Raw genomic sequence first — 11,100 nt, 5'->3', positions numbered from 1 at the left:
CACTGAGCTACAACCCCAGCCCAAATTTCCTCGTTTTTAACTGATATGTAAGATGTTTTCCAGAACATGGGGTCATATGGAATACCTTAAAATCTGATTTAAAGATGACCACAAGGGGAACATTTATAAGTATCAGACCAATGGACCAGGAGCTACACAGACTAAAATGAAGAATAAAGAATGAATAAAAACAAGAGGGTACTGAGAGAGCAAATCTGACTATGCCCGTCTAACCTAACATGATTGCACTGGAATTCTTTTTTTTTCTTTTAATGATACTGGGGATTGAATCCAGGGTCTCCTGCATGCTAGGTAAGTGCTCTACCATTAAACTGCACCCCAGCTCTGAATTTACATTCTTTTCAAAAGAGAATTATTCCACAGGCAATGTGACTTCACTCTCAAGACATCCTTATCAGAGTATCATAAGCTAACAGATGCATAAGACTTTGAGGTCTTTCTTTACACAATCCTGTAAATTATACGGGAAGAGACACAATATTCTGGGAAGTAGTACATGTTTACAAAACTTCCTTTAGTGTTCTCCGTTAGTTTCAGTGGTACAATTGCACTTGTACTCTCAAAAGATGGGAAGTGAATTCCACTATCAGAGTAAGTTCATGAAGTAAATTCTGAGAAAGTAAGAAAAAACTAGAACCCATGGGGCCTAGTGTGAAGGATTGCCTGCATTGCTTCTTTTTTGATAGACAGTTTCTACCTGGACTGCATTGTATTTGTCCAATTTTAGGTGAAGTAGGTCTTTTAGAACAGGTCCTACCAGGCACAGTGGCACTTGCCTGTAATTCCAGTGATTTGGGAGACTGAGGCAGGAGGATTGCAAGTTCCAGGTCAGAAACTTAAAAAGACCCTGTCTCAAAAAAGAAAGAAAGAAAGAAAAAAACAAAAGGGATGGGGGAGTGTAGCTCAATGGTAAAGTGTCCTTGCCTTGGGTTTAATCCTCAGTTGAAAACAAAAACAAGACAAAAAAAATGATCCTAGTTCATTGCTGAAAAAGGTCCTGAAGTCACAGTCTTAAGAACGTAGGGGAGCTTCTCAAGGTCCTTAAGTAATAGGTTCTTAACAAAACATACAGGTAGCTTGATGGCAGCATTCCAGTTGTATCATGGCATGTGTGGAGTTTTATTTTCTTCTGGATCTTCCTTTAAGGCTGATTTGCAATTTTATTAAAGACTTAGTACATTTAAAACTGATATTAAAGTGGGGTCTGTTGGCACATGCCTGTAATTCTGGCAGCTCGGGAGGTTAAGGCAGGAGGATCATAAATTCTGAGCCTAGCAGTTTAGTGAAGATCTAAGCAATTTAGTGAGACCCCATGTCAAAATGTAAATTAAAAAGGGATGGGGATATGACTCAGTGGTTAAGGGCTCCTGGGTTTAATCCCTAGTTCAAAACAAACAAACAAACATGATATTAAAATGCTCACATCAACAACTTAATTCCAACTTTTCAAATGCCCACTCTTTTTTTTTTAAAGATATTTATTTATTTGTTTTTAGTTATAGGTGAACTTGATACCTTTATCTTATTATTATTATTTTTTAATGTGGTGCTGAGGATCAAACCCAGGGCCTCACACATGCCAGGCAAGTACTCTACCACTGAACCACAACTCCAGCCACAAATGCCCACCTTTTTAAAAGCAGAACTAAATCCATGTTTTATTCTTTTTGTGGAATAGAGGTTTATAGAATGAGGGGAGAAAAATCCCCATTAATTTCTAGAAAAACAACTCAAAGTATATGCATCCTTACAGAAGGTAGGGAATGGCATCTTCATATATGGAGGTAAACATTTTCTTATAGGTATTTTTCTGCAACAAAGCTTTTAAAAATCATGGAGGATATTGAAATACTTAATTTTTTTATTTTTTAGTTTTCGGTGGACACAACATCTTTGTTTGTATGTGGTGCTGAGGATCGAACCCGGGCCGCACGCATGCCGGGTGAGCGCGCTACCACTTGAGCCACATCCCCAGCCCCTGAAATACTTAATACTGTAAAAAGCAATGAGACTTAAGACTATGGTAGAAACTTCCAGTTGTACCTCCCCACTATCCAGTATAGAAACCACATCTTCTATCCTTCTTAGCAGTGTAGTTAGTTAAGTGACTAATTTTTTTTAAATATTTATTTTTTAGTTGTAGTTGGACACACTATCTTTATTTTATTTATCTATTTTTATGTGGTGCTGAGAATGGAACCTAGGGCCTCACACACACTAGGTGAGTGCTCTACTGCTGAGCCACAATCCCAGCCCTTAAGTGACTAATTTTGACCAGCAAAATGAAAGCAGAAATGTCACATGCAGCATTTGGGCAGAATTTTAAAGAGTGGGGGTCATCGTTTTTATATCCTCTCTTCTGATCTTGCAGGAATAATGGCATATCTCAAAAGGAAGTTATTCAATAAATATTTATTGAGCATCCAGATTCCAGCACATATGTAAGATCTGTAGTAGTTATAGATGAGTTAAACCAGGATGATATTTTGTGATAATCATATGATACAAAATATTTTACTTCACTCTGTCTAAGCAAAATTCCCATCTAAATTTTAGATTCCCAACGGTAAAACCTGGATAATGTCTTGTCCCAAAACAAGTAGATCACATTTTATATTCTGTAGAAAATTTAGACATGGCTTCCAAAGATTATGCAAGTCATGTTGAATATTCAAGAGGTAGTGACTACAGAGAAGACAAATAGGAAGAGATTTGACTTATAAGAAAGCTAAAAGGGTAGCGCGCTCCCCTGGCATGCGTGCGGCCCGGGTTCCATCCTCAGCACCACATACAAAAAAAACAAAAAACAAAAAACAAAGATGTTGTGTCCGCCGAAAACTAAAAAATAAATATTAAAAATTCTCTCTCTCTCTTAAAAAAAAAAAAGAAAGAAAGAAAGCTAAAAATCTGGGTGGGTGGATAGAAAAAGAACTGTCAGGAAATGCTTACCTAGCATGCATGATCCCCAGCACTACAGGAAATACAAACAAACAAAAAAAACAACAAACAAAACAAACAAACAAACAAACAAACAAACAAAAAACAAAAACAAACAATTGTCAGACCGGAGCGCTATCAGAAGAGTAGTTGTACTTTATAATCAGTGTCAGTTGAATATCCTTGGACAAGTAACTTTACCTTCCCGGACTCGGGTTTTTGTTTTGTTTTGGTTTTGTTTTGTTACTGGGGATTTATCTCACAATTGCTTTACCCCTGAGCTACATTCCCAGACCTTTTTATTTTGAGACAGGGTCTCGTGAAGTGGCTTAGAGTCTCACTAAATTGAAGAAGCTAGCCTCGAACTTGTGATCCTCCCTCTTTAGCCTTCCGAGTCGCTGGAACTACAGGTGTGCACCACCACGCCTCATTTAGGGCTCCGGTTTTGAATGGCGGGATTAGAAAAGGGCATCGCTAAAATCCTTGAGTTTCTGAGAATCCTCTTGGAGCACGTGCCCTACTCTGAGCACCTCGAGGACAAAGCTCTAGGGCCAATCTGCAAAGGAAGACCCCCTCCTGTAGACTTGGGCTCCTCTGTGATCTCACAGAGGCTGTGCACTTTGGTCTACACTTCGACAAACTGTAAGGCGCAGGGCCTGGACCGCGGCTCTCAGAGTCCGGCGAAACAGAAACGATCCCACTCCGCCCCCAGGAGTCCCGCCCCGCCCCGATCCCGCCCCGCCTCTCAGAGTCCGTCCCATCCCGCCCCTGGCAGGCCACTTACTGAACGCCGATTGGTCACTGGTGCGCACGACGCCCCGCCGCGCCCCACCAACGCCCTTTCTCCGCCCCCTAGAGTCCTGCTCCGCCTCTCGGATCTTGCCCCGCCCCCGACAGTCGACTTGCTACGCGCCGATTGGTCACTGCGGTGCGCACGGCGCCTCGCTCCGCCCCGCCGGCGCCCACCCCTAGCGCCGGCCGCAAGCTCCGGGCTCCCGGAGCTGAGGTGGAGTGGGAGGAAGCCGGCCCGGTGCGGCGCAATCTCCTCCTCCTTGAGCGCGCTCCTGGGGTCGGCGTGGTGGCCGGAGGAAGCTGGGTGAGTGCGGTTGGCAGGTCTCAGGCGTCTGGTGAGGGGTACGAGGGAGCTCACTCACGCCTGCTGCCCGAGCGTGGGGAGGTCCCCTCCGCGGGCCCGGCCTGCGAGATGCCGTGGCGCCTCCCGGCCCAGTGTTCCCGGAGCCCGCGGCAGGCTGAGCCGGCCAGCCGAGCACCCGCGAGCCTGCGGGGCGGGGCCTTGGTCGCCCCCTCTAGTCCGGGCCGGCGTCCTCTCCAGCTGACCGTGGCCCTGTTGCCCGGGCAGGCCTCTCCGCCGCGTGATCTCACCGACGGGTCGCCTTTCGGGGGAGATTGGAAAGGTGTCCATCTCCTGCCTTTCAGCTTCTCTGGGGATGGGTACTGTCTCCAGGACACTGCCGCAGCCGCGACCCCTCCACGGCCGGAACGAGTGTTTGGGGGCGACTCCAACCCTTCTGTTCCCTTTCGTTTGCTCTGAACCATTGCTGGGAGTCTGTCAGTGTGTTGTGCACTTTCCTGACTCCATCGGTACGCGAGGCAAGTCCGGAGACGGGGAGGGGAAATGGAAGAGGAACAAAAGTCTTTTGGGAATTAATCATAAGTGTTGAGTGTCTTTTAGAGGAGTAGCAGCAGAGCATTGTCACTGTGGCAGTGACATACTGTAATATTGTTTGGCAATTGACATAATATAAGGACTCATTTCCATATCAGTATGTATACTACTTTATTTTAAAAAAATGCTGCATAGAATATCACTATTAAGATATATCCTAATTTCTTTTCTTTTCTTTTTTTTTTTTGGTCTCTTATTCATGTATTTTTTGTGGTTTTTATCCAGTAAGTTGGCTTCCGAGTTAACCACTGGAAGGTACTTAAACCTGAAAGGTGAATATTTCACCTTTGGTGATATATCGTACCAAAGCAGTGAGATGGACCGTGCTCGCGTTTTCCCTGCTGCTTTTGGTGCGAGGGGAGGAGGGGGCGCGGAAATTCAAGCCTGTGTGTATCAGCATTCTCTCTCTCAAAACACTTTCAGAGAGTTCCACCTCTTCTCTCAAACTCTTTACTCTACTTGTACTGGAAATCCCTTTTCTGGGCAATTCCAGAGACTTACTGCCAGGCTTGTCATCCTTTTTCATCATCTTCAATCTCTTATTTGTCTTGTCTTCCAAAGCTGAATAAGTTTCAAATATTGAACATTTTAACCGAGCATAGGGTTGAAAGACACCTCGATCTTAAAATGAAAACCAAAAGTTATTTTCAATATTGACGCACAGGAAAAGCAGGTTTAATTAGACCGAGGTGAGGATGTATTTTTCCACTTCCAGAGACACACCCTTCCCACCTCCCCATTCCTCTTATACCAAATAGCATGGTAGCAGCGTTAACTGCCAGGTCTCTTCTGGGGCCCAAGGAAAGAATTTGTTTTATTTTATCCTTATTTGCTTTTTGAAATGATAAAATTGACATTGAGGTGTAAAACAATTTAAACAAAACAATATTAACTTAATATTAAGTATAAGTAAAAATTTCAAACAGCATAGAAGTACATCAAATAAGAATTCACTCTTCATATCCCCAATTCCACTTTCCAGGAGGGAGTCATACTGTAATATTGTTTGGCAACTGACATAATATAAGGACCCATTTCCATATCAGTATGTATAATACTTTATTTTTTAAAAATGCTGCATAGTATATCACTATTAAGATATATCCTAATTTTTTTCTTTTATTTTTTGGTTCTTATTCATGTATTTTTTGGGCCTTGTGCGTGTGTGAGGCAAGCACTCTACCAACTGAGCTATATCCCCAGCCTTCATGGATGGTTGGTTGTTTTATTAGAAGCCTTCTGTGAAAAATCCTTTTGGCATTGTAGGATAAGTTTCAAGTAGATAATGTAAACTGATTATTGTACTTTTTAATATAATTTTATTTCTGAAGGAAACTTTAATAACTTTCAAGGTTTTATAATTTAAAAGCAGTAGCTAAGTCTATGTGAGTTAAATGCATTTCTTAGAATCTTTGTGTTCTTTTGTATTTAGAGATTGCATCAGAAAAAACTTTGAGTACTGTGTTAAATAATGGCAAATTTATTAGCCTTGCTACCACTGACTGGTGTTGACAGTAAGGTTCATTTGATCAGCTTGGCAGGAGTGAATAGAGGGGTCTTTCAGGGAGGGAAAATGTGAACTGACATTTTGTGTACATGTATCTTGTGGCAATCCTCTTCAATTGCTAACAATAACAGAAATAATTGTTCTTTTTAAAAATACATTTGTTGGGCTGGGGATGTGGCTCAAGCGGTAGCGCGTTCGCCTGGCAATGCGTGCAGCCCAGGTTCAATCCTCAGAACCACATACAAACAAAGATGTTGTGCCCGCCGAAAACTAAAAAATAAATATTAAAAAAATTTAAAAAAATACATTTGTTTATTGGAAAATGTATTTCAAGTACTAAAATGTATATAATTATAAAAACACTTTTGCACTGATCACCATTATATCTGCTATCATATTAAAGAGAAAACATTTGCATTTTTCTTCAGAGGTAGCCTCTATCCTGATTTTTGTGTTAATCTTTCTTGTTTTTTAATATAAGTTTTACATATATACATATATGTAAATGCACATGCTTATATTCATATATACATAAATGTGCATGTATTATGTATACATAAATGCACATGCATACATCCATGTATATTCTAAATAGTATAGTTTTTTTTTTTTTTTTGGTTCTGGGGGGTTGAATCCAGGGGTGCTTAACCACTGAGCCACATCCTCAGCCCCCTTTTTTTTTATATTAGAGGGTCTGGCTGAATTGTTAAGTGCCTCATTAAGTTGCTGAGACTGGCTTTGAACTTGTAATCCTCCTGCCTCAGTTTCCCGAGCCACTGGGATTATAGACATATGCCAATGCACCTGGTATATACTTAGTTTTGAATGAATAGTGTTAAAAAAAAAACTCTCATTATGAGCATGTTTCAAAATTTAATTTAGCTGTTACTAAGAGTTAAATTTAAGAGGTGGTTTTAAGAGGATTAAAGGAATAAATATTAAGTCCCTTGGGAAAGGAATGTCCATAGAATTACTAATTAGATATAACAGGTTAATGTTCTACAGGGCAACAAAATCACAATGTTTTGGGATCAATTTTCTCCACCAGGCTATAAAATCATAATAGCTGGTTAATTTCTGCAGGGAGGTTAGAGTTATTAATAGTGGATTGTTCATTAAACAAACTATGATAACAAAGTTAAAATTTCCCAGAATACAAATGAAGTCCAATCAGGCTTATTAGAAAATGGTATAGCTTCCTAAATTTGGGGTTAAATTTTTGATTTATAATAATAAATTCAAACTTGACTGAGGGAACAGTATTGTCATTATTAGATGAAAGAAAAGAATGAGCTGAAGAGAATGGCTTCAGCTTCCCTGACTTATAGGGGCACTTTCTGAGGAAGTTGGGGTTGAATTATGAGGGAGTCCTAGGAAACAGAGTTCACCCCAATCAGGGCATCTGGAGTACTCTAGTGTGGACCAAGTAATGGAAGGACAGCAGAAGGAGTAGTCTGCTCTGCAATTGTTTTATAGCTCACCATGGCCTACCTGAGTTATCAGGGCTAGTCAAACTGCACCTGTGTGGGGGGAAGTGACTGGCCATTGCTGGTGCAGCTTGTAGGCTGCAGGAAAGGAGGAACTGCATTAGCATGTGCTCAAGATCAAGCCAACCCTGCCCAGTTCAGACAGGAATCTGGGCCATGTTCAGGGGCATGCAGTCCTCAGGTTAAAAGCTGCCATAGCAGCCAGGACATTGCACTGCTTCCTTCTGACCTGATTATTCTCTGATTCTGGGGCACAGCTGGGATTCTCTTTAGCCCTCCTGTGTTGGGTCTTCCTGTGTCCTGTATTTTTAAGTTTTATTTATTTTTTATTGATTTACTCTCTCTAGTAGAGCTCAAACTCTACCAGCATCTTGACAAGAAGTTACGTATTTTGGCACCTTTGCATCGCAGAATATGATTTGATCTATCCTCATACTTGATTGATATTTTGGAGGGCAAAAAAAATTTTGGTGGTAGTAATTTTTCTCCAGAGTTTTGAAGTTATTGCTTGGTTGTAATATTGCTTCTAGGTTGCTGTTGAGAATTCCAAGCCAGTATTATTCCTGAATCCTTTGTGACTCATTTTTGTTTTTGTTTTTCCTGTATAGAATCCACATTTTGATATTCACGTCTGTGTGTGTGTGTGTGTGTGTGTGTGTACACGTACCTGGGGATTGAACTCAGCGGCACTCAACTACTGAGTCATATCCCTAGTCCTATATTGTATCTTATTAGAGATAGGGTCTTACTGAATTGCTTAGCGCCTCACTAAATGCTGAGTCTGCTTTGAACTTCAGGATCCTCCTGCCTTAGCCTCCTGAGCCACTGGGATTACAATTGGGCTCAGTGCCTTGATGTCTGTGTTTTGAAACTTAAAATGATGCATGGGTCTCTTTTCATCCATTAGGTGAGATATATATTCAATGGACCCTTTAAATACTGGAAATAGACCACCTCTTCTGGGGAAACATTCTTTGAAATATTTTGTTGATTATTTTTTTCCTTGTATTTTCTCTTTGGAAATACTTTGTCATTTATTTTATTTTGTTTTTTTTCCATTTTTTAAAAAATTTGTACTTTGTCATTTATATGTGAGCTTTTTGTAATAGTCTTCTAATTTCTTAACCTGTTTTTTTTCTCTATTTACTGCTGTATTTTCTTTCTTTTTTTTAATATTTGTTTATTTTTAGGTATAGATGGACACAACACAATGCCTTTATTTTTTTGTGGTGCTGAGGATCAAACCCGGGTCCCGCCTGTGCTAGGCGAGCGTTCTACCACTGAGCCACAATTCCAGCCCTACTGCTGTATTTTCTTAACTCTTATTTTCTCTTTCTATTTGGATTTTAAAAAAAGTTTGCACTGTCTTGTTTTTAAATTCCAAAGGTATTGTTTTTAGTCTCAGTGTTTCTTAGGATAACATTGTTTCTTTTCCGTGAGGTTAGAGTTATTTAAGTTTTCTCTTCCTGCATGATTTGTTCCAAGCTGCTTTATTATTATTATTATTTTTTAATCATTCCTAGGGATTGATCCCAGGGGCTCTTTATTACTGAGCTATATCCTTAGTCCCATTTATTTATTTATTATACCAGAGATTGAACCTGGGGCATTTAACCACTGAGCCACATTCCTAACTCTTTTTATTTTTTTTAAACATTATTCTAGTTGTTGATAGACCTTTATTTTATTTATTTATATGCAGTGCTGAGAATTGAACCCATGCCAGGCAAGTGCTCTACCACTAAGCCATAGCCACAGCCCCCCTTTTAATTTTTATTTTGAGACAGGGTCTTGCTAAATTGCTTAGGGCCTCATTGAGTTGCTGAGGCTGGCTTTGAACTTGCGGTTCTCCTGCCTCAGCCTCCAAAGCTGCTAGGATTTAATTTATTTATTTTTTATTTTGAGATAAGGTCTCTGTTACCCAGATTGGTCTTGAATTTGCCACCCTCCTACCTTAGGCTTCTGAGTAGCTGGGATTACAGGCCTGCAATAGCTCCTGGCTCCCAAGCTGCTTTTTTTCCTCTGCGTGTCTCATGTATTAAAGGTTTCCTTAGGTGCACAGTAATTCTTGACTCTGTTTGAATAAGAGTAGGGGACTAAAGAGGTGATAGCCAGCTCTGAGGGAATAGATGAGGCTTTTTAGCTGTGTGTTTCACTGCAGTGATCTGGCTTGGTGATAGGTTAAGGAAACCCTGTTACCAGTATGTTTATACCCTGTTTCTTAAGGTCGTCACATTCTCAAGGGAAGCATTTCCTTGGCTGGTTGGAGGGAGAGGATCTGGCTGCCAGTCTCCTGAGCAGACAGAGGCTGAGACTGTCTCCATTTAGCATATAGTCCCTTATGTCTAATTGTCAATGTGATACCTGCATTGTCTTTTGGATCTGGTATTTCCCAGTCCAGAATACAAGAAATAAGAAAAAACCCCCACTTGTCAGTTGCCAACTCTATGAAGAGAGAAGGAGAAGTTGCCAAGTTGCTGAGGCTGGCCTCAAACTTGTGATCCTCTTGCCTTAGCCTCCTGAGTTGCTGGGATTGTAGGTGTGCACCACTGTGCCAGCAGGAGTTGATTTTTTTTTTTTTTTTAAACTCCCTTTACTGTAGTTTTAGTGCGGTTTCAGGAGTGAGCAAAAATGAGATGCGTATATGTAATGTACCATGTTCAACCAGAAATCGTACAGGTTTTTCTTCAGAGTTCTGGTAATGCTGTCAGGAATAGAATGCCTTCTACAAAGCAATCATATGTCTGTATGTGGCTTTTGTGCTTGACTGACAGGATACAGTGCCCACATGTGCTCTCTGTTCTCATTAATTTTCACTTTCTGAGGGGCATGTGACCATTACTCCAGTTTATATACCAGAAGACCTTAGCCTGGGGGAACTTTGAAGCTTGAATAGTTCCTGGCACATGGTTAGTCCAGGAAGAATGGAGTGGATGAATAAACCTGTCCAAGTAGGCACAACAGGGAAGGAGGCTGTGGGTAGCAGTGAGCCTAGGTTGGCATCAACTGTAAGGATCATGCTTTTAGCTTCCTGAAGGTGTTCGTTTCTTTGAGCTCTTTAGAAATATTCCTCCTGTAGATCTTTTCTGAATCCATCTTAATGACTTTGCTTTCCCAGTACTACTCCCCAGTAGGGTTCCCTTTTGCCTATGTGGGTTAAAAACTGTAAACCTGGAACCAGTTTCTCTGAACTAAGCAACTCCAGAGGATGCAAAGATGACTAAGCAGAGCTCCACCTGGGGAGTCAGGAAAGGATGTCCTTGGTGAATAAGTTGAATAATTTTGCTATGGCTGGATCAGCTCTTGGATTATATAGTAGTCATCTGCATTGCTGTGGTAATTCTGTTTTTTTCCCCTACCTTTTTCCTTTTATTTTATTTTATTTTTTTAATGGTAGTTGGACACAATACCTTTATTTTATTTATTTATTTTTATGTGGTGCTGAGGATCGAACCTAGGAC

At 40.8% G+C, this 11,100-nt stretch overlaps 1 protein-coding gene across 2 annotated transcripts in view; it reads left to right on the top strand.

The window, feature by feature from the left end:
* Positions 1-3,902: 3,902 nt before the first annotated feature.
* The window catches only part of Tmem50b (transmembrane protein 50B), a 43,226-nt gene continuing 36,028 nt past the window's right edge, over positions 3,903-11,100 (top strand). The window contains exon 1 of one of the 2 annotated variants that reach the window (XM_015478705.2): positions 3,903-4,054. The gene's annotated coding sequence lies outside the window, so the exon portion shown is untranslated. The remainder of the gene's footprint in view (positions 4,055-11,100) is intronic. The other variant, XM_015478704.2, reaches the window with a different exon arrangement.

The sequence above is a fragment of the Marmota marmota genome, unplaced genomic scaffold, assembly GCF_001458135.2.
Source record: "Marmota marmota marmota unplaced genomic scaffold, marMar, whole genome shotgun sequence".
Taxonomy (NCBI): Eukaryota; Metazoa; Chordata; class Mammalia; order Rodentia; family Sciuridae; genus Marmota; species Marmota marmota.
This window is presented reverse-complemented; position numbering and strand designations above follow the sequence as displayed.